Source organism: Salvelinus alpinus, chromosome 5 (genome assembly GCF_045679555.1).
Source record: "Salvelinus alpinus chromosome 5, SLU_Salpinus.1, whole genome shotgun sequence".
Classification (NCBI taxonomy): Eukaryota; Metazoa; Chordata; class Actinopteri; order Salmoniformes; family Salmonidae; genus Salvelinus; species Salvelinus alpinus.
The window spans coordinates 78,591,196-78,612,091 of record NC_092090.1 but is presented as its reverse complement, the minus strand read 5'-3'; the positions used below and the strand labels follow the sequence as shown (position 1 = coordinate 78,612,091).

Below are 20,896 nucleotides of genomic sequence, written 5' to 3'. Positions count from 1 at the left end.
AGCTGGATTGAACGACAGCTGGATTGAACGACAGCTGGATTGAACGACAGCTGGAAACCGTACGGCAACAGTTATTAACATCAACCAAATTACTCCCAAAGCAGGATGTTTGCACTATCTAGGGTTGCAAAGGGGTTTGGTATATTACTGGAAACTTTCTAAGTTTACCAGCAAACTACCATAAGTTTGGTAACTTTCAAGGAATTTATGTTATGTATCACAAGAAATCTATTGGCCCTTTTGGGTAATTCAGATTATCACAGGTGTCTGTAATTATCTCTGGCCCTCTGTGTGGCCTTATCACATGTGAAATATATAAAATAATCAAATAAGATGATTTTAAAATAAAAAATAGAATGACAAAGCTGTAAAACATCCTAAATATAAACCATCAACTTAGTGAAGACCTTTAGCGTTTAATATGAGGGTTACAGCATAAAATATCCTTTAGAATTTTTTTTACTTGACAAAATGTCTTTGTTTTAAATGTTTTGGTGCCAAACTGGTGGCAGTTGTGAAACAGGTCAATAGTTGGAAGAGTTGCAGAGTTAATTCAAAATAATGCCATTGTTGATTAGATAATTTTTTTCATTAATTAGGCAATTTTCTCTTGAACCATATGGTCTATCCACAAGAAAATGATGGACAATATGGACACAGATATACAAAATGAATACTATATAAATAATTTTTCAAAGTATAACCTACCAAAGTTACCATAGATTGCAATAGTATTCCAGTTACATAAAAGTACATAATATTCCGGTAACTTTGGTAAATTACTGGTAGCTTTGCAACCTTAGTACTATCAGTCGGATTTCTCTGGTTGTAATATTCCACCACTTGGATGTCCTGAATGGAAATAGATAAAAGGTCTGAACAGCTTTCAAGGTTATTTACAATCATGGATGGTGAATGTAATAGTGTTTGTATCACACATTGAATGATATCCTGGCTTGCAGTCGTAAAGCTTCAGGCTAAGGGTGTGAGGTCGAGGTTTCTGTAAGTGTTTGTTTGCAAAGACAGGAAGGCGTGAATTGTATGTATTATTGAATTGTAACTCTCAGCTAGCTCGTCACTGGGTTATATGTGATACTTAGCCTTTCAAATGAAGAGTCTGCCAGGTCTTTCCACCATTCTGCTGTCAGCTATCTAGTCCCACTGCTGAATCACTTAGGCCTAACCTGAATCAGTTTGAACTCATTCTTGGCCCAAGAATAACGTATGTTCACATGAAAACTTATTTTCATCCAAGAGCCTCCCCAGCTAACACATTTGGTTCCTTAGAAGTTGTGGAAACTTAGGTTTTTGGTTTCCCATTGGTTCCATTGGAACGGAATGTATATGTTTTTAAATAACATTTTTAGAACGTACTTTGAACGTTACTATGGTTTTCTTGTGGTTTTGATGTAAATGTTTCTTCATGTTCTGAGAACATGACTTTAAATAGGAAAACCATGAGGAAACCTGCAGAAACTGTTATGTTGAAGTACTGAAATTCCCACAGAAGAACGTTGTTTCTTAATGTTCTCGGAACAATTTGAGAACATTACTTTAAATAAAACCATGAGGAAACCTGTAGGAAACCTTATGCTGAAGCACTGAAATTTCCACTTAAGAAACATATGGTTCTCAGAACATTATGTGCTAGCTGGGTGTCCTGCACCATTCTCAGAATGTTGTGAGAAGGTTGTATGCAAAATAACCATAGGACAACCATGCTCTAAGAAACATATGATTCTCAGAATGCTAGCTGGGTCTAACAATGTAGATGTTTGGCCAATATTATAAAAGATGTGATGCAAAACACAACCTTTACCCACAATATATAGGCTACTGCTAGATTGAGGAAGTATGACCAGCAGGCTATTAGCTGCCAGCTGTTGTCTTATGTCCTGTCATGGAGATGTGGTCAGACGAGCTCTGGTCACACAAACCCCTGCCCCCTGTACCTGGCAGTTGCTTGGAAACGTGTGCTTCTAAAGTCAACTTACGTCCTATCATGCCATTAAGTTGTTGTTTTGCATTGCTCAGTCAACAGAGAAATGGGATGGGAGGAACGGGAAGGTGACGGGGAGGGATGTTAGTCCCCTGAAGTGGAAAAAAACCGCAGATTATGGGTTCTGAAATGATTGTCTTGGCATCGGTAATTACTGATATATGATGCTCCCGTGGAAGACTGAGTGAATTGGTAATGAAAAACTGACAGAGCCTGAGGTACCTCCGTAGCAAGCCCCATTAGCCCCCAACTCTGTTATCTTCTGATGGAGATAGCCTACAATCAGCAAAGCCGCAGACGTCATGTAAGCAAAGGTACCACTATCACTCGTCATGTACATGGCTGTCTTACCACAAAACATTCCTGTCTTGCTAAATGAAAGCTCGATAAGGAAGGAGTACGTTTTCTCTTGGACCAATGGTGTTTCTGAACTCTGCATGCTATCAGTGGTCTCCTCCTTTTTATAGTAAAGACAGTTGTTGTGAGTCCCCTTCCCACTGTTCCCCTAGTCTGCTGTGGCTGTATGATACGACTGCTAGGCTCTGTATCTATGTCCCTGTGGATACTTCCTCCTCTTGGATTGGTCGGCCATCTATTCAACAGCGTTCTGATCCATAGCCCAAGACGGTCTCTTTCTCAGCCTCACGCTGATAGCGCCACTACTGCTCACAGTCACGTTCATCATCTACCTCTGAATAACCCCCCATGATAAAACAACAGTTAGGAATGCAACAAAAATATATGACTCCTGTCTAAAGGGAATCCTGTTGTATACAGTAGAGTTGCAGATCTGTATTTAGAATAGGGGAACAGAGGATGGTGAAAGTGCTGGCACCACTGCTCTGCTCAGGCAGTGACACAGCCTGAAGGTGTGTGTGTGTGTGTGTGTGTGTGTGTGTGTGTGTGTGTGTGTGTGTGTGTGTGTGTGTTTCTGCTCTTCCTGTGCCATGCTGCTCTGCATTTATTCCCTCTGATCTTGTTTTATTGCTGCATCAGAACTCACACAAACACACACAGGAGGAAACCTGCAGAAAACAGGCATATTCCGATGGGGGTAAGGCGATGATGATTCTGCACAATCCTCACAAAAACAGACACCTACCTGTGTGTGTGTGTGTGTGTGTGTGTGTGTGTGTGTGTGTGTGTGTGTGTGTGTGTGTGTGTGTGTGTGTGTGTGTGTGTGTGTGTGTGTGTGAGGTTTTTTTGTTCTACTATCCTTGTGGGGACCAGCAACCCTCACAAGGATTTTATAATTTTTTAAATTTCACATTTACAACTGCGACCTGGCCAAGATAAAGCAAAGCAGTGTGACACAGACAACAACACAGAGTTACACATGGAATAACATGGAATAAACAATAAACAAATCAATAACACAATAAACAAGTCAATGACACAGTAGAAAAAAAGAAAGTCTATATGCAGTGTGTGCAAAAGGCATGAGGAGGTAGGCAATAAATAGTAGCGAAGAATTGCAATTTAGCAGATTAACACTGGAGTGATAAATGAGCAGATGATGATGTGCAAGTAGAGATACTGGTGTGCAAAAGAGCAGAAAAGTTAATAAAAACAGTATGGGGATGAGGTAGGTAGATTGGGTGGGCTATTTACAGATGGACTATGTACAGCTGCAGCGATCAGTTAGCTGCTCAGATAGCTGATGTTTAAAGTTGGTGTGGGAAATATAAGTCTCCAGCTTCAGCGATTTTTGCAATTCGTTCCAGTCACTGGCAGCAGAGAACTGGAAGGAAAGGCGGCCAAATGCGGTGCTGGCTTTGGGGATGACCAGTGAGATATACCTGCTGGAGCGCGTGCTACTGGTGGCTGTTGTTATCGTGACCAGTCACCTGAGATAAGGCGGAGCTTCACCTAGCATAGACTTATAGATGACCTGAAGCCAGTGGGTCTGGCGACAAATATGTAGCGAGGGCCAGCCGAATAGAGCGTACAGGTCACAGTGGTGGGTAACAAAACAAGGACATTTCTGACAAGTGGGGACATTTCACCGGTCCCCACAAGGAAAAAGGCTATTTTATGCTTGGGGGTTAGGTTTACGGTTGGAGTTTAAATTAGGGTTAGGGTTAGAATAAGGGTTAGGAGTTAGAATTAGGGTTAAGGTTTGGGGTTAAGGTTAGGGTTAGATTAAGGGTTAGGGGTAGCTTTACCATTAGGGGTTAGGGAAAATAGGATTTTGAATGGGAAACAATTGTTTGATCACCACAAGGACAGTAAAACAAACGTGTGTGTGTGATGCAGCAGGGCAGGCTGCTGTACTGGGGGGCTGCCTCCCCATGCCCATGTTTACATGAGTATTAATTAAATTAGAGCGGTGTGGCTCCCACACTACAAGCCTCCACCACTGCCATAATTCAATTATCCTTCTTATTAACGCTCTGGAGCAGCCGGCTCGGTACCCAGGACTATGCTGCTCTGAGTCTGAAGATGAACACACCATTCACTCCTTAGTACTCCTCACCGCTCTGACACCACAACCCTCTGATTCTACAATCTTTATATTCCAGAGTCTTCTCAATCTAGAATGTTCAGAGTCCTGACTGCTTTGTATTCAGAAAGCACTGGATCTTAATGCTTTTTACACTCTACTGTGCAGTATAGCTATTGTAGTATGACTTTGGTTGGAACAAGGCACATTCTTGCATTTATTTTACAGGTTAAGTGCAGTGCAGGAGTTAACATGTCTGCCATACTTGTACTATACAGGGAGATACATGGAGAGGTTGGTGTTGACCCAGATAAAGAGCACACACACACACACACACACGCACACACACACACACACACACACACACACACACACACACACACACACACACACACACACACACACACACACACACACACACACACACACACACACACACACACACACACACACACACACACACACACACACACACACACACACACACACACACACACACACACACAGTACATAGCAGGTCACACACACACACACTGTACATAGCCAGTGGGAGAGCCTTTACCAAATTACAGTGAGGATGATGAGAACACTTATCAGAGAGAGATAGAGTCCTCTCCCATCTCCCCCAGGGTCAGTTACTTCCAGCCTGCTGACACTACAACACTTAGCCTGTCATGACCATACACCTTAATCATTAGCCTTCTGATACAACACATACCAGAATCTATGGTATAGCCAGTGGATGTGTGTAAGGTTCATGTAGATATCTGTGGGTTTTATATCCGTAGTGTACGAGGTGTATGTGTTATAGAGAGATCAGACAGTCACCACTGTACACATACAACAGGGTGGTACAGTTAAAGGTCTGCAAAGTTTCTCAATCACTGTATTTGAGGTTATAAAAATTCCAATCTGCTGGAGGCTCCCTTTCTCGCTGTTCAGAATGAATGTGCCCTTTTAATAATGTAACTGGTTTTAACAAGATCGTAAAACGTTCATCTAACTTTCATAAGCCTGTTAGCCCAGTGACAAATTCATGCCATGGTATCTGGGGCTCCTACAGTACGACACTTCCACAGAGAACAGAAACGATGAACAGTGTGAAGCCCCTATGGAGGTTGGAAAGTTGCACTGTAAGTTTAGCCTGCAGTGAGAGAGGGAGATAGATAGAGTCAGAGAGAAGGGCAAAGAGACCGAGGGGAGAAAGATGGCAGAGAGTGAGTGAGGGAGAGTAAGGGAGAGTGAGGGAGAGAGGCAGAGAGAGAAGGACAGAGAGAGAGCGAGAGGAGGGCAGAGAGAAAGAGAGAAGGACAGAGAGAGAGACAGAGGGAGGCTGAGAGGGAGGCAGGCAGAGAGGGAGGCTGAGAGAGAGAGAGAGAGAGAGAGGCAGAGAGAGAGGCAGAGAGAAGTCTAGTGGTAATTGATAGCATTCCACTGAACAGTCCCCCTCTCCTCTGCCTCATCTATAATACACGTGTTGCACAGGGATCAACTCTGAAAGGTCTTAGCATGGCAAGAGGGCCTGTCATGTTAGGTAAACAATGTATTTTTGGCTTGTTTTTACTCAAGTTTGGAATGGTGGTAGAACATCAGTATCAGTGTGGGTTGAATGGAGCTGGTGCTGGGCCACTAAGGGAGCAGGTTGAATGGAGCTGGTGCTGGGCCACTAAGGGAGCAGGTTGAATGGAGCTGGTGCTGGGCCACTAAGGGAGCAGGTTGAATGAAGCTGGTGCTGGGCCACTAAGGGAGCAGGTTGAATGGAGCTGGTGCTGGGCCACTAAGGGAGCAGGTTTAATGGAGCTGGTGCTGGGCCACTAAGGGAGCAGGTTGAATGGAGCTGGTGCTGGGCCACTAAGGGAGCAGGTTGAATGGAGCTGGTGCTGGGCCACTAAGGGAGCAGGTTGAATGGAGCTGGTGCTGGGCCACTAAGGGAGCAGGTTGAATGGAGCAGGTTGAATGGAGCTGGTGCTGGGCCACTAAGGGAGCAGGTTGAATGGAGCTGGTGCTGGGCCACTAAGGGAGCAGGTTGAATGGAGCTGGTGCTGGGCCACTAAGGGAGCAGGTTGAATGGAGCTGGTGCTGGGCCACTAAGGGAGCAGGTTGAATGAAAAGCTCCTGGGGGATTTAGCCTAGTGCATGCCTCATCCTCCCAGCCTCTGTCCCAGCCTCTGTCCAGCAGCCTCTGTCCCAGCCTCTGCAGGAGTAATGTGACCTTCATAATGAGATTAAAATATGTAGCAGGCGTGCATTGATTTTTGGACCAGTCACTAAGATTTATGGACTCAGCCAGTACATAAATATTGATACTTGCTCTCTCAAAGAAGATCCGACACTGTGTAACTGATTGTGTGTATGTGTGTGGGCAGTTATTTTATTTATAATCCCCCCCCCCCCCCAATTTCATGGTATCCAATCTTGTCTCATCGCTGCAACTCCCGTACGGACCCGGGAGAGGCGAAGGTCGAGAGCCGCGCGTCCTCCAAAACACAACCCAACCTGCTTCTTAACACAATGCCCACTTAACCCGGAAGCCAGCCGCACAAATGTGTCAGAGGAAACACTGTACACCTGGCAACAGTGTCAGCGTGCACTGCGCCCAGCCCACCACAGGAGTCGCTAGCGCGCGATGTGACAAGCACATCCCTGCCGGCCAAACCCTCCCCTAACCCGGACGACACTGGGCCAATTGTGCGCCGCCCCATGGGTCTCCCGGTCGCGGCCGGCTGTGACAGAGCCTGGACTTGAACACAGAATCTCTAGCACAGCTGGCACTTCGCTGCAGTGTCTTAGACCACTGCACCACTCGGGAGGCAGTGTGTGCAGTTTCCTAAGACACAAAATAGTGTAACCACAGTAGGCACCTAAACAACTACTGGTACTAAATGAGAAGCCTGTTGGTAACCTAAATGTGCTTCTATAGCAGTCGCAGCAAAATAGGTCATTCACATTAAGTGGCGGCTAGTTACAGTGGGTTTTATTGTGGTCCCACAATAAAGTGATGACTTTGATATGTTTTCCTTAGTTCTCCTTTGTCATGTCAAGTCACACACACACACACACCCCTCCCCTACTCCAGACACCCTTCACAATTCTCTATCGCCAGCAGACAGAGCACGACGTCACAGCTAGATTGCATTTCCAAATCTGTAACATCTAATTTAACGCCATCAGAAGGTGGGATGGGTTCAATCGAGCGTTCCTTAATTAGATTGCTGTCTGGGTGGAGGGAAATGAGGAAGATGGCCGCTAGCGTTTCTCCAAGGCAGAGAGAGGAGCTGACTATTAGAAGAGTCACTCCGGGTATCAGAGGTGTTGTTGTGCTGACTGTGACTCTGCTCACAGACTGTGAGAAAGGTTGCAGAGTTGACTGTTGTTCCAGTGTGTGACTCACCAAGCCATTCACTCAGAGCCTTTTAGATAAGCCGTTCACCTGACTGTTACCAATCTCACTGCTCTAGTTGTTTATAGCCCTGTTTTTTCAGAGGTTGTGGGGAGCTGGCCCAATTTTTTTCCTTCCCAAGCTCTTGAAGTTGTGACTGAGGCTGCTCCCTCTGTAGCCTTTAGACACCAGTGGGTTCTGCACGTTTTCTTTTGTGGCATTTTGGTATTTGGAAACGGCTGAGGAAGAGAGTGAGGACCGAGTGGTGACTCGGAGTGCTGACGTGTCTTTTAGTTAGTGTTAGTGTTTAGTGTTTTTTGGGGGGGGGGGGGGGATTTGCTTTGATTACACCAACAACAACAAAAAAACATTTCCAATTCACACATGTGCATAATACACTCTTGTACATGTATGAAATAGGACAAATGTATGCCTCATCATTGAAGGCATGCTCATATTAGATGTAGAGGTCGACCGATTAATCGGAATGGCCGATTAATTAGGGCTGATTTCAAGTTTTCATAACAATTGGAAATCGGTAGTTTTGGACACCAAATCTTTTTACACCTTTATTTAACTAGGCAAGTCAGTTAAGAACACATTCTTATTTTCAATGACAGCCTAGGAACGGTGGGTTAACTGCCTTGTTCAGGGGCAGAACGACAGATTTTTGCCTTGTCAGCTCGGGGATTCAATCTTGCAACCTTACGGTTAACTAGTCCAACGCTCTAACCACCTGCTTTACATTGCACTCCACGAGGAGCCTGCATGCAGTAAGAAGCCAAGGTAAGTTGCTAGCTAGCATTAAACTTATCTTGTAAAAAACAATCAATCAATCAATCATAATCACTAGTTAACTACACATGGTTGATGATATTACTAGTTTATCTAGCGTGTCCTGGGTTGCATATAATCGATGCGGTGCGCATTCGTGAAACAGGACTGTCGTTGCTCCAAAGTGTACCTTACCATAAACATCAATGCCTTTCTTAAAATCAATACACAAGTATATATTTTTAAACCTGCATATTTAGTTAATATTGCCTGCTAACATGAATTTCTTTTAACTAGGGAATTGTGTCACTTCTCTTGCAACAGAGTCAGGGTATATGCAGCAGTTTGGGCCGCCTGGCTCGTTGCGAACTGTGTGAAGACTATTTCTTCCTAACAAAGACAGCCAACTTCGCCAAACGGGGGATGATTTAACAAAAGCGCTTTTGCGAAAAAAGCACAATCGTTGCACGACTGTACCTAACCATAAACATCAATGCCTTTCTTAAAATCAATACACAGAAGTATATATTTTTAAACCTGCATATTTAGCTAAAAGAAATCCAGGTTAGCAGGCAATATTAACCAGGTGAAATTGTGTCACTTCTCTTGCGTTCATTGCACGCAGAGTCAGGGTATATGCAACAGTTTGGGCCGCCTGGCTCGTTGCGAACTAATTTGCCAGAGTTTTACGTAATTATGACATAACATTGAAGGTTGTGCAATGTAACAGGAATATTTAGACTTATGGATGCCACCCGCTAGATAAAATACGGAACTGTTCCGTATTTCACTGAAAGAATAAACGTTTTGTTTTCGAGATGATAGTTTCCGGATTCGACCATATTAATGACCTATGTTATAATTAAGTCTATGATTTGATAGAGCAGTCTGACTGTGCGGTGGTAGGCAGCAGCCTGCTCGTACGCATTCATTCAAACAGCACTTTCGTGTGTTTTGCCAGCAGCTCTTTGTAATGCTTCAAGCATTGCGCTGTTTATGACTTCAAGCCTATCAACTCTCAAGATTAGGCTGGTGTAACCGATGTGAAATGGCTAGCTAGTTAGCGGGGTGCGCGCTAATAGTGTTTCAAACGTCACTCGCTCTGAGATTTGGAGTAGTTGTTCCCCTTGCTCTGCATGGGTAACGCTGCTTCGAGGGTGGCTATTGTCGATGTGTTTCTGGTTCGAGCCCAGGTAGGGGCGAGGAGAGGGACGGAAGCTATACTGTTACACTGGCAATACTAAAATGCCTATAAGAACATCCAATAGTCAAAGGTATATGAAATACAAATCGTATAGAGAGAAATAGTCCTATAAATACTATATTAACTATAACCTAAAACCTCTTACCTTGGAATATTGAAGTCTCATGTTAAAAGGAACCACCAGCTCTCATATGTTCTCATGTTCTGAGTAAGGAACTTAGACGTTAGCTTTCCTACATGGCACATATTGCATTTTTACTTTCTTCTCCAACACTTTGTTTTTGCATTATTTAAACCCAATTGAACATGTTTCATTATTTATTTGAGGCTAAATTGATTTTATTGATGTATTATATTAAGTTAAAATAAGTGTTCATTCAGTATTGTTGTAATTGTCGTTATTACAAATACATTTTTTGAAAATCGTCCGATTAATCGGTATCAGGCTTTTTTGGGTCCTTCAATAATTGGTATCGGCGTTGAAAAATCATAATCGGTCGACCTTTAATTAGATGAGGAGGAAAGCTATTTGTGGCCTAATACGTACCGCTCTGAAAGTAACTTTATAGATTTGAATACATCCCCTTGGAAAGAGTGCACTTCCCAACTCAGCTGTGTCAAATACAGTCTTCATCTGGTAATGCATGTCCACCGTTGGGGCGCTGGCGTATTATGGGATGTCTGGACAGCAGGCATCATGCAGTAATTTAATCAATGGGTTTAGATGGCAGCATGGCAGACTTCATCTGAACTTCAGGATTAAGTTACAGTCCTCCGTGGGGGTTTCAATCTGACGTGAACAGGGAGGTGCAGCAGCAGCTATAACTCATCTCTTCTCTATGTTCTGGCCACTGAGAGACTGCCCTTAGGAGACTGAGCTCTGTTGTACTGTAGCTAGCTGGCATGCTGTGTCTGTCTGAGTAGGACATGAGGGAACTCGTCTTCCAGTCCTGCATGTTAGGGTGAGGGGAAGGGGAAAGGGTTAGTTTGGAAGAAAACATAGGTAGAGTGTTCAGTGTGTGAATGTTTTTATTTATTTTATTTCACCTTTATTTAACCAGGTAGGCTAGTTGAGAACAAGTTCTCATTTACAACTGCGACCTGGCTAAGATAAAGCAAAGCAGTGCGACACAAACAACAACACAGAGTTACACATGGAATAAACAAAACATACAGTCAATAACACAATAGAAAAAAAGTATATATACAGTGTGTGCAACTGAGGTAAGATAGTGGCGAAATAATTACAATTTAGCAATTAAACACTGGAGTGATAGAGACTGGAGTGATAGATGTGCAGAAGATGAATGTGCAAGTGCAAAGGAGCAAAAAATAAAAAATAACAGTATGGGAATGAGGTAGTTGGATGGGCTATTTACAGATGGGCTGTGTACAGGTGCAGTGATCTGTGAGCTGTTCTGACAGCTGATGCTTAAAGTTAGTGAGGGAGAATAAGGCGGGGCTTTACCTAGCAAAGACTTATAGATGACCTGGAGCAAGTGGGTTTGGCGACGAATATGAAGCGAGGGCCATCCAACGAGCATACAGGTCGCAGTGGTGGGTAGTATATGGGGCTTTGGTGACAAAACGGATGGCACTTTGATAGACTGCATCCAATTTGCTGAGTAGAGTGTTGGAGGCTATTTTGTAAAAGACATCGCCGAAGTCAAGGATCGGTAGGATAGTCAGTTTTACAAGAGTATGTTTGGCAGCATGAGTGAAGGATGCTTTGTTGCGAAATAGGAAGCCGATTCTAGATTTAATTTGTGAGTCTGGAAGGAGAGTTTACAGTCTAACCAGACACCTAGGTATTTGTAGATGTCCACATATTCTAAGTCAGAACCGTCCAGAGTAGTGATGCTGGACGGGCGTGCAGGTGCGAGCAGCGATCGGTTGAAGAGCATGCATTTAGTTTTACTTGCATTTAAGAGCAGTTGGAGACCACAGAAGGAGAGTTGTATGGTATTGAACTCGTCTGGAGGTTAGTTAACACAGTTTCCAAAGAAGGGCCAGATGTATACAGAATGGTGTCGTCTGCGTAGAGGTGGATCAGAGAATCACCAGCAGCAAGAGCGACATCATTGATGTATACAGAGAAAAGAGTCGGCCCGGGAATTGAACCTCCATAGAGACTGCCAGAGGTCCGGACAACAGGCCCTCCGATTTGACACACTGAACTCTGTCTGAGAAGTAGTTGGTGAACCAGGCGAGGCAGTCATTTGAGAAACCAAGGCTATTGAGTCTGCCGATAAGAATGTGGTGATTGACAGAGTCGAAAGCCTTGGCCAGGTCTATGAATACAGCTGCACAGTATTGTCTCTTATCGATAGCGTTTATGATATCGTTTAGGACCTTGAGAGTGGCTGAGGTGCACCCATGACCAGCTCGGAAACCAGATTGCACAGCGGAGAAGGTACGGTGGGATTCGAAATGGTCGGTGATCTGTTTGTTAACTTGGCTTTCGAAGACCTTAGAAAGGCAGGGTAGGATAGATATAGGTCTGTAGCGGTTTGGGTCTAGAGTGTCTCCCCCTTTGAAGAGGGGGATGACCGCGGCAGCTTTCCAATCTTTAGGGATCTCAGACTATATGAATGAGAGGTTGAACAGGCTAGTAATAGGGATTGCAACAATTCCGGCTGGTCATTTTAGAAAGAGAGGGTCCAGATTGTCTAGTCCAGCTGATTTGTAGCAATGTACTGGATAAGGAGATGTAGGAGGGATATCATGTAAATGGAGGAGAGTTAGAAGGAGAATGGGGGTGTCTAGCAGTCATGAACTTAAATGTAGTTTGAAACTAAACTTCACAATCCCTTTCAGAGGAGTCATTCCATTTTGATTACAAAATGGTTGCCAATCCATTCTGCACAATATTGCAAGTAACGCATTGTGATTGTTTGTATACTGTACCATGATCGTTTTATAAATGAATTGTGCTCACAGGGAAATCATCTAACACTTACAAAGGGCTACTTAGTATTACAGTACTTGTACCCTAAACAGTGTGTACCCAGTGAACCTGTGCTGTGGTGGTGACTGCCTGAGATCGGAATCTCTTACCAGGGCTGTCTTCATTACAGTCATCTGAGCATGGGCGTCAGTGGAAAGTCACATCGCGGTCTCATTCAGCTCAGCCCTGCCCTGGTGTCTAATGATGCTCTGATCACCCAATCCATGCAGCTCTGGTGCCGGCCCTGAGCTGTTCCATAACTCTGAGCTTGCACATATTCTCATCTGGCAGGGCTCCGTTATTACTGTACCTGGCAACAGTCGTTTGATAAGGAAGGCTTCGCTCCTTTTTTTGTCTTTAAGATTGGGATTTTGGGTGTTTCCTTGCTGCATTGCTGCTCTGAGCTCCCTCTTGGAAGAATACATCTCCCTCTCTCTCTCGCTCTTTCTCTCTTTCTTTTTCTCTCTTTCTCCCTCTACTCCCTCTGCACTGCTGATGACTCACACTACACACCCCTGCAGAAATCTCTCTTCCAGCGTGCCAGAGAAAGAGGGGAGAAAGAGAAACGTGTTTTCTGCCGCTCTTCTAACACATTTTTTGTTGTACTTTTTACCCCTTTTCCTCCCCAATTTTGTGGTATCCAATTGGTATTTACAGTCTTGTCCCATCACTGCAACTTCTGTAATGACTCGGGAGAGGCGAAGGTCGAGAGCCATGCATCCTCTGAAACACGACCCTGCCAAGCCACACTGCTTCTTGACACACTGCTCGCTTAACCCGGAAGCTAGCCACACCAATGTGTCGGAGGAAACACCGTACAAATGGCCACGAAGTCAGCATGCATGTGCCCGGCCCGCCACAAGGAGTCGCTAGAGTGCGATGGGACAAGGACATCCTGGCCAGCCAAACCCACCCCTAACCCGAACGACGCTGGGCCAATTGTGCGGCGCCTCATGGGTCTCCTGGTCACGGCCGGCTGCGACACAGCCTGGGATCGAACCCGGGTCTGTAGTGACGCCTTAGACCGCTGTGCCACATAGGATCACATAGGATCTCTTACATGCTCTGGTCTACCTGCTCTCTCTGTGTCTAACAGAATAGCACACACACATGGGAGCAGATGCTCTTGTCTGCAGTGGAGCACCTTACAAGGGCATTAACATTGGTGCTTATGAGGAGGAAGAGTTAAGTACAGAACAGCAATTAACGCATGAGGCTAATTCTCTGCCTTAGAAAATTATGTGTCATTTGAAAGAATTAATCAGCATCACATACATTAAGAGAGTGGGATATGAAGATGCCAGCCGTACGGTGGAGTGTCCTCTGGATTGCGATTACACTGATCCCATTCCACAACCACATTTAATTTAATTTATTTATTTCACCTTTATTTAACCAGGTAGGCTAGTTGAGAACAAGTTCTCATTTACAACTGCGACCTGGCTAAGATAAAGCAAAGCAATGCGACAAAAACAACAACACAGAGTTACACATAAACAAACATACAGTCAATTAAACAATAGAAAATAAAAAATAGAAGAATCTATGTACAGTGTATGCAAATGTAGAACAGTAGGGAGGTATAGAGGCGAAAATAATTACAATTTAGTATTAATACTGGAGTGATAGATGTGCAGATGATGATGTGCAAGTAGAGATACTGGGGTGCAAAAGAGCAAGAGGGTAAGTAATAATATGGGGATGAGGTAGTCGGGTGTGCTATTTACTGATTGGTTGTGTACAGGTACAGTGATTTGTAAGCTGCTCTGACAGCTGATGGTTAAAGTTAGAGAGGGAGATAAGACTCCAGCTTCAGATATTTTTGCAATTCATTCCAGTCAATGGCAGCAGAGAACTGGAAGGAAAGGCGGCCAAAGATAGTATTGGCTTTGTGGATGACCAGTGCAATATATAAAGACCGTAGGGTCACCTCCCCACCCTCCATTGGACTAGCTAGCTAACCTAACACAGTGACATTCACTGTGACTGCTAGCCAGCCACACGGTCCTGACGTGCCCTACTCCCCTAGAGTAGTGCTGCTGTGTGGATTGTTAGTGCTCCACTGCCCTAGAGTAGTGCTGCTGTGTGGATTGTTAGTGCTCCACTGCCCTAGAGTAGTGCTGCTGTGTGGATTGTCAGTGCTCCACTGCCCTAGAGTAGTGCTGCTGTGTAGATTGTCAGTTCTCCACTGCCCTAGAGTAGTGCTGCTGTGTGGATTGTCAGTGCTCCACTGCCCTAGAGTAGTGCTGCTGTGTGGATTGTCAGTTCTCCACTGCCCTAGAGTAGTGCTGCTGTGTGGATTGTCAGTGCTCCACTGCCCTAGAGTAGTGCTGCTGTGTGGATTTTCAGTGCTCCACTGCCCTAGAGTAGTGCTGCTGTGTGGATTATCAGTGCTCCACTGCCCTAGAGTAGTGCTGCTGTGTGGATTGTCAGTGCTCTACTGCCCTAGAGTAGTGCTGCTGTGTGGATTGTCAGTGCTCTACTGCCCTAGAGTAGTGCTGCTGTGTGGATTGTCAGTGATCTACTGCCCAAGAGTAGTGCTGCTGTGTGGATTGTCAGTGCTCTACTGCCCAAGAGTAGTGCTGCTGTGTGGATTGTCAGTGCTTTACTGCCCAAGAGTAGTGCTGCTGTGTGGATTGTCAGTGCTCCACTGCCCTACAGTAGTGCTGCTGTGTGGATTGTCAGTGCTCCACTGCCCTAGAGTAGTGCTGCTGTGTGGATTGTCAGTGCTCCACTGCCCTAGAGTAGTGCTGCTGTGTGGATTATCAGTGCTCCACTGCCCTAGAGTAGTGCTGCTGTGTGGATTGTCAGTGCTCCACTGCTCTAGAGTAGTGCTGCTGTGTGGATTGTCAGTGCTCCACTGCCCTAGAGTAGTGCTGCTGTGTGGATTGTCAGTGCTCTACTGCCCTAGAGTAGTGCTGCTGTGTGGATTGTCAGTGCTCCACTGCCCTAGAGTAGTGCTGCTGTGTGGATTGTCAGTGCTCCACTGCCCTAGAGTAGTGCTGCTGTGTGGATTGTCAGTGCTCCACTGCCCTAGAGTAGTGCTGCTGTGTGGATTGTCAGTGCTCCACTGCCCTAGAGTAGTGCTGCTGTGTGGATTGTCAGTTCTCCACTGCCCTAGAGTAGTGCTGCTGTGTGGATTGTCAGCCCTCCTGCCACTGCACTGCCTCTCTCTCTGGAAAGAGAAAAAGAGCAAAGTGTCTGAGAGCGATTAATGGTCATGTATGTGCAGTAGAAAGTACATCACCATGTCTGGCCAGGCAGCCATTTCACCTACCCTACCACACAACGTAGTCAGACCCAACAGGCTCCACATTACATTACATAACATATAATATACAGTATAGAGGTCGACCGATTATGATTTTTCAACGCCGATACCGATTATTGGAGGACCAAAAAAAGCCGATACCGATTAATCGTCCGAATTTTATTTATTTATTTGTAATAATGACAATTACAACAATACTGAATGAACCTTATTTTAACTTAATACATCAATAAAATCAATTTAGCCTCAAGTAAATAATGAAACATGTTCAATTTGGTTTAAATAATGCAAAAACAAAGTGTTGGAGAAGAAAGTAAAAGTGCAATATGTGCTATGTAAGAAAGCTAAGATTTCAGTTCCTTGCTCAGAACATGAGAACATATGAAAGCTGGTGGTTCCTTTTAACACGAGTCTTCAATATTCCCAGGTAAGAAGTTTTAGGTTGTAGTTATTATAGGAATTATAGGACTATTTCCCTCTATACCATTTTGTATTTCATTAACCTTTGACTATTGGATGTTCTTATAGGCTCTTTAGTATTGCAAGTGTAACAGTATAGCTTCCGTCCCTCTCCTCGCTCCTCCCTGGGCTCGAACCAGCAACACAACGACAACAGCCACCACCGAAGCAGCGTTACCCATGCAGAGCAAGGGGAACAACTACTAGAAGACTCAGAGCGAGTGACGTTTGAAACGCTATTAGCGCGCGCTAACTAGCTAGCCATTTCACTTCTGTTACACCAGCCTCATCTCGGGAGTTGATAGGCTTGAAGTCATAAACAGCGCAATGCTTGACGCACAACGAAGAGCTGCTGGCAAAATGCACGAAAGTGCTGTTTGAATGAATGTTTACGCGCCTGCTTCTGCCTACCACTGCTCAGTCAGATACTTAGATACTTGTATGCTCAGTCAGATTATATGCAACGCAGGACACGCTAGATAATATCTAGTAATATCATCAACCATGTGTAGTTAACTAGTGGTTAAGATTGATTGTTTTTTTACAAGATAAGTTTAATGCTAGCTAGCAACTTACCTTTGCTTACCGCATTCGCGTAAAAGGCAGTCTCCTTGTGAAGTGCAACGAGAGAGAGGCAGGTCGTTATTGCGTTGGACTAGTTAACTGTAAGGTTGCAAGATTGGATCCCCCGAGCTGACAAGGTGAAAATCTGTCATTCTGCCGCTGAACAAGGTAGTTAACCCACCGTTCCTAGGCCGTCATTGAAAATAAGAATGTGTTCTTAACTGACCTGCCTAGTTAAATAAAGGTATAATTATTATTTTTTTAATCGGCAAATCGGCGCCCAAAAATACAGATTTCCGATTGTTATGAAAAATTGCAATCGGCCCTAATTAATCGGCCATTCCGATTAATCGGTCGACCTCTAATACAGTATCTGCCTTAACTCATCCTGATTCCGAACCGCTTCACTTAATTTCTGAACATCTCATTCCAAAATCACGGGCATTAATATGGAGTTGGTCCTCCCTTTGCTGCTATAACAGCCTCCACTCTTCTGGGAAGGCTTTCCACTAGATGTTGGAACGTTGCTGTGGGGCCTTGCTTCCATTCAGCCACAAGAGCATTAGTGAGGTTGGGCACTGATGTTGGGCGATTAGGCCTGGCTCGCAGTCGGCGTTCCAATTCATCCCAAAGGTGTTTGATGAGGTTGAGATCAGAGCTCTGTGCAGGCCAGTCAAGTTCTTCCACACTGATCTCGATAAACCATTTGTTAATGGAACTCGCTTTGTGCACTGGGGCATTGTCATGCTGAAACAGTAACGGGCCTTCCCCAAACTGTTGCCATGAAGTTGGAAGCACAGAATCGTCTAGAATTTCATTGTATGCTGTATCATTAAGATATCCCTTCACTGGAACTAAGGGGCCTAACCCAAACAATGAATAACAGCCCCAGACAATTATTCCTCCTCCACCAAAGTTTACAGTTGGCACTATGCATTCAGGCAGGTAGCGTTCTCCTGGCATCCGCCAAACCCAGATTCATCCGTTGGTCTGCCAGTTGGTGAAGCGTGATTCATCATTCCAGAGAATGTGTTTCCACTGCTCTAGAGTCCAATGGCAATGAGCTTTACACCACTCCAGCTGACGCTTGGCATTGCGCATGGTGATCTTAGGCTTGTGTGCGGCTGCTCGGCCATGAATACCCATTTCATGAAGCTCCCAACGAACAGTTTTTGTGCTGACATTGGTTCCAGAGGCAGTTTGGAACTCGGTAGTGAGTGTTGCAACTGAGGACAGACAATTTTTACACGCTGCGCGCTTCAGCACTCAGAGGTCCCGTTCTGTGAGCTTGTGTGGCCTACCACTTCGCGTCTGAGCTGATGTTGCTCCTAGACGTTTCCACTTCACAATAGTAGCACTTACAGTTGACCATGGCAGCTCTAGCAGGGCAGAAATTTGATGAACTGACTTGTTGGAAAGGTGGCATCCTATGACTACGTTAAAAGTCACTGAGCTCTTCAGTAAGGCCATTCCCCTGCAAATGTTTGTCTATGGAGATTGCATGGCTTTGTGCTCGATTTTATACACCTGTCAGCAACGGCTGTGGCTGAAATAGCCGAATCCACTAATTTGAAGAGGTGTCCACATACTTTTGTATACATAGTGTATATATTTCCAGCTCTCTCTTACACATTCTCTTTGTCTTTCTCTTCCCTCCACCTTCCAATCCCCATCTCCTCTCTCTCCCTCTCCTCTTCCCATTCCAATGCCCATCTCCTCTCTCTCCCTCTCCTCTTCCCATTCCAATCCCCATCTCCTCTCTCTCCCTCTCCTCTCCTCTCTCTCCTCTTCCCATTCCAAACCCCATCTCATCTCTCTCCCTCTCCTCTCCCCTGCTCCTCTTCCCATTCCAATCCCCATCTCCTCTCTCTCCCTCTCCTCTCCCCTGCTCCTCTTCCCATTCCAATCCCCATTTCCTCTCTCTCCTCTCCCCTGCTCCTCTTCCCATTCCAATCCCCATCTCCTCTCTCTCTCTCCCTCTCCTCTCCCCTGCTCCTCTTCCCTCCCCCAACCACTGCTCAGTTATGTAGATTTAACAGGAGATAGAGGGAGAGCATGGTACACTGATTTATGTGTTGCTTTGAAAAATGCAGCAAGGTAGTAGAGGACGTGAGGACTCACAGCATCTGAGGGTGCATGGTGTTAGGTACTGTTAATATGCAGCTAGTCTTTTGGATTGAATTGTGGTGATAAATCACATAGTATTTGTTTTTTCCAATGCCATGGCATATTGTGTTGATTGGGAAAACACACTTGACTACCATACAAATGGCACGAGGACTGGTGATTCAACCAGAGGGCTGAAGGAACGATCCTGCATTTACCACATGATGTTGATTCTTTTAGCTGTGGGTTCCTGTGGGATCTGTTCTGTGGCTGCAGCAGTACTCTGACTACATCCAGTACAGATCTGGGTCATTGGGGCCAGCAGATGATGATGACAGTCAAGTGTTTTTGCACATGTCTTTTCTTACTCGCACTGACTTTGCTGATAGCTACTTTACTGAAGAAACATGTACAGTAATCCCTCGTTTATCGCGGGGGTTACGTTCCGAAAATGACCCGCGATAAGTGAAATCCGCGAAATAGAAAACTTTTTTTTTTTTTACAATTAGCAACTATTACATGTATACAAATACAGTGACTCACGTGTAGGCCGTTTCGTCGACATTATGGGTTTAGGAGATGTTCGAAATTACAAGATAATTTGGCCAACTTAATGTAAATTTGCCAAGCTGTTTTATGTACGTACACATAACTGCACGAGACGACAAAATGATAGCACAATTCGTAGCATGTTTTGATACAAGAAGCGGGAGTGAGTTTTTAGCGAATCAGAATGCAGAGCACAATGCACCAAAAAAAAAAAAAAATTGCATTATGAAAATCCGCGAAATAGCGAATCCGCGATAAGTGAACCGCGAAGTGGCGAGGGATCACTGTATTCACTATGACAGTGATATGTGGTTCTCACCTAGCTACCTTAAGATGAATGCATTAACTAACTGTCAGTCACTCTGGATAAGAGTGTCTGCTAAATGACTAAAATGTTTAAAAAAATTTAAATATTATCATGATGGGAGGGGATTCCTGCTTACAAGCAAAAACTAAAGCAGGAAGTACCAGTGACTCGCTCAATACGGAAGTGGTCAGATGACGCGGATGCTACACTACAGGACTGTTTTGCTAGCACAGACTGGAATATGTTCCGGGATTCATCCAATGGCATTGAGGAATACACCACCTCAGTCATCGGCTTCATCAATAAGTGCATCAATGACGTCGTCCCCACAGTGACTGTACGTACATATCTCAACCAGAAGCCATGGATTACAGGAAACATCCGCATCGAGCTAAAGGCTAGAGCTGCCGCTTTCAAGGAGCGGGAGGCTAATCTGGATGCTTATAAGAAATCACGCTATGCCCTCAGACGAACCATCAAACAAGCAACGTGTCAATACAGGATTAAGATTGAATCCTACTACACCGGCTCTGACACTCGTCGGATGTGGCAGGGCTTGAAAACTACTACGGACTACAAAGGAAAACCCAGACACGAGCTGCCCAGTGACGCGAGCCTACCAGACGAGCTAAATGCCTTTTATGCTCGCTTCGAGGCAAGCAACACTGAAGCATGCACGAGAGCACCCACTGTTCTGGATGACTGTATGATAACGCTCTCGGTAGCCGATGTGAACAAAACCATTAAACAGGTCAACATTCACAAAGCCGCTGGGACAGACGGATTATTAGGACGTGTACTCATGCGCGGACCAACTGTCAAGTGTCTTCATTGACATTTTCAACCTCTCCCTGACCGAGTCTGTAATACCTACATGTTTCAAGCAGACCACCA

General features: G+C 44.8%; 1 protein-coding gene across 1 annotated transcript in view; it reads left to right on the top strand.

Moving 5' to 3' along the window:
- The window catches only part of LOC139576869 (syntaxin-2-like), a 155,118-nt gene that overhangs the window by 42,656 nt on the left and 91,566 nt on the right, over window positions 1-20,896 (top strand). The window lies entirely within an intron of this gene.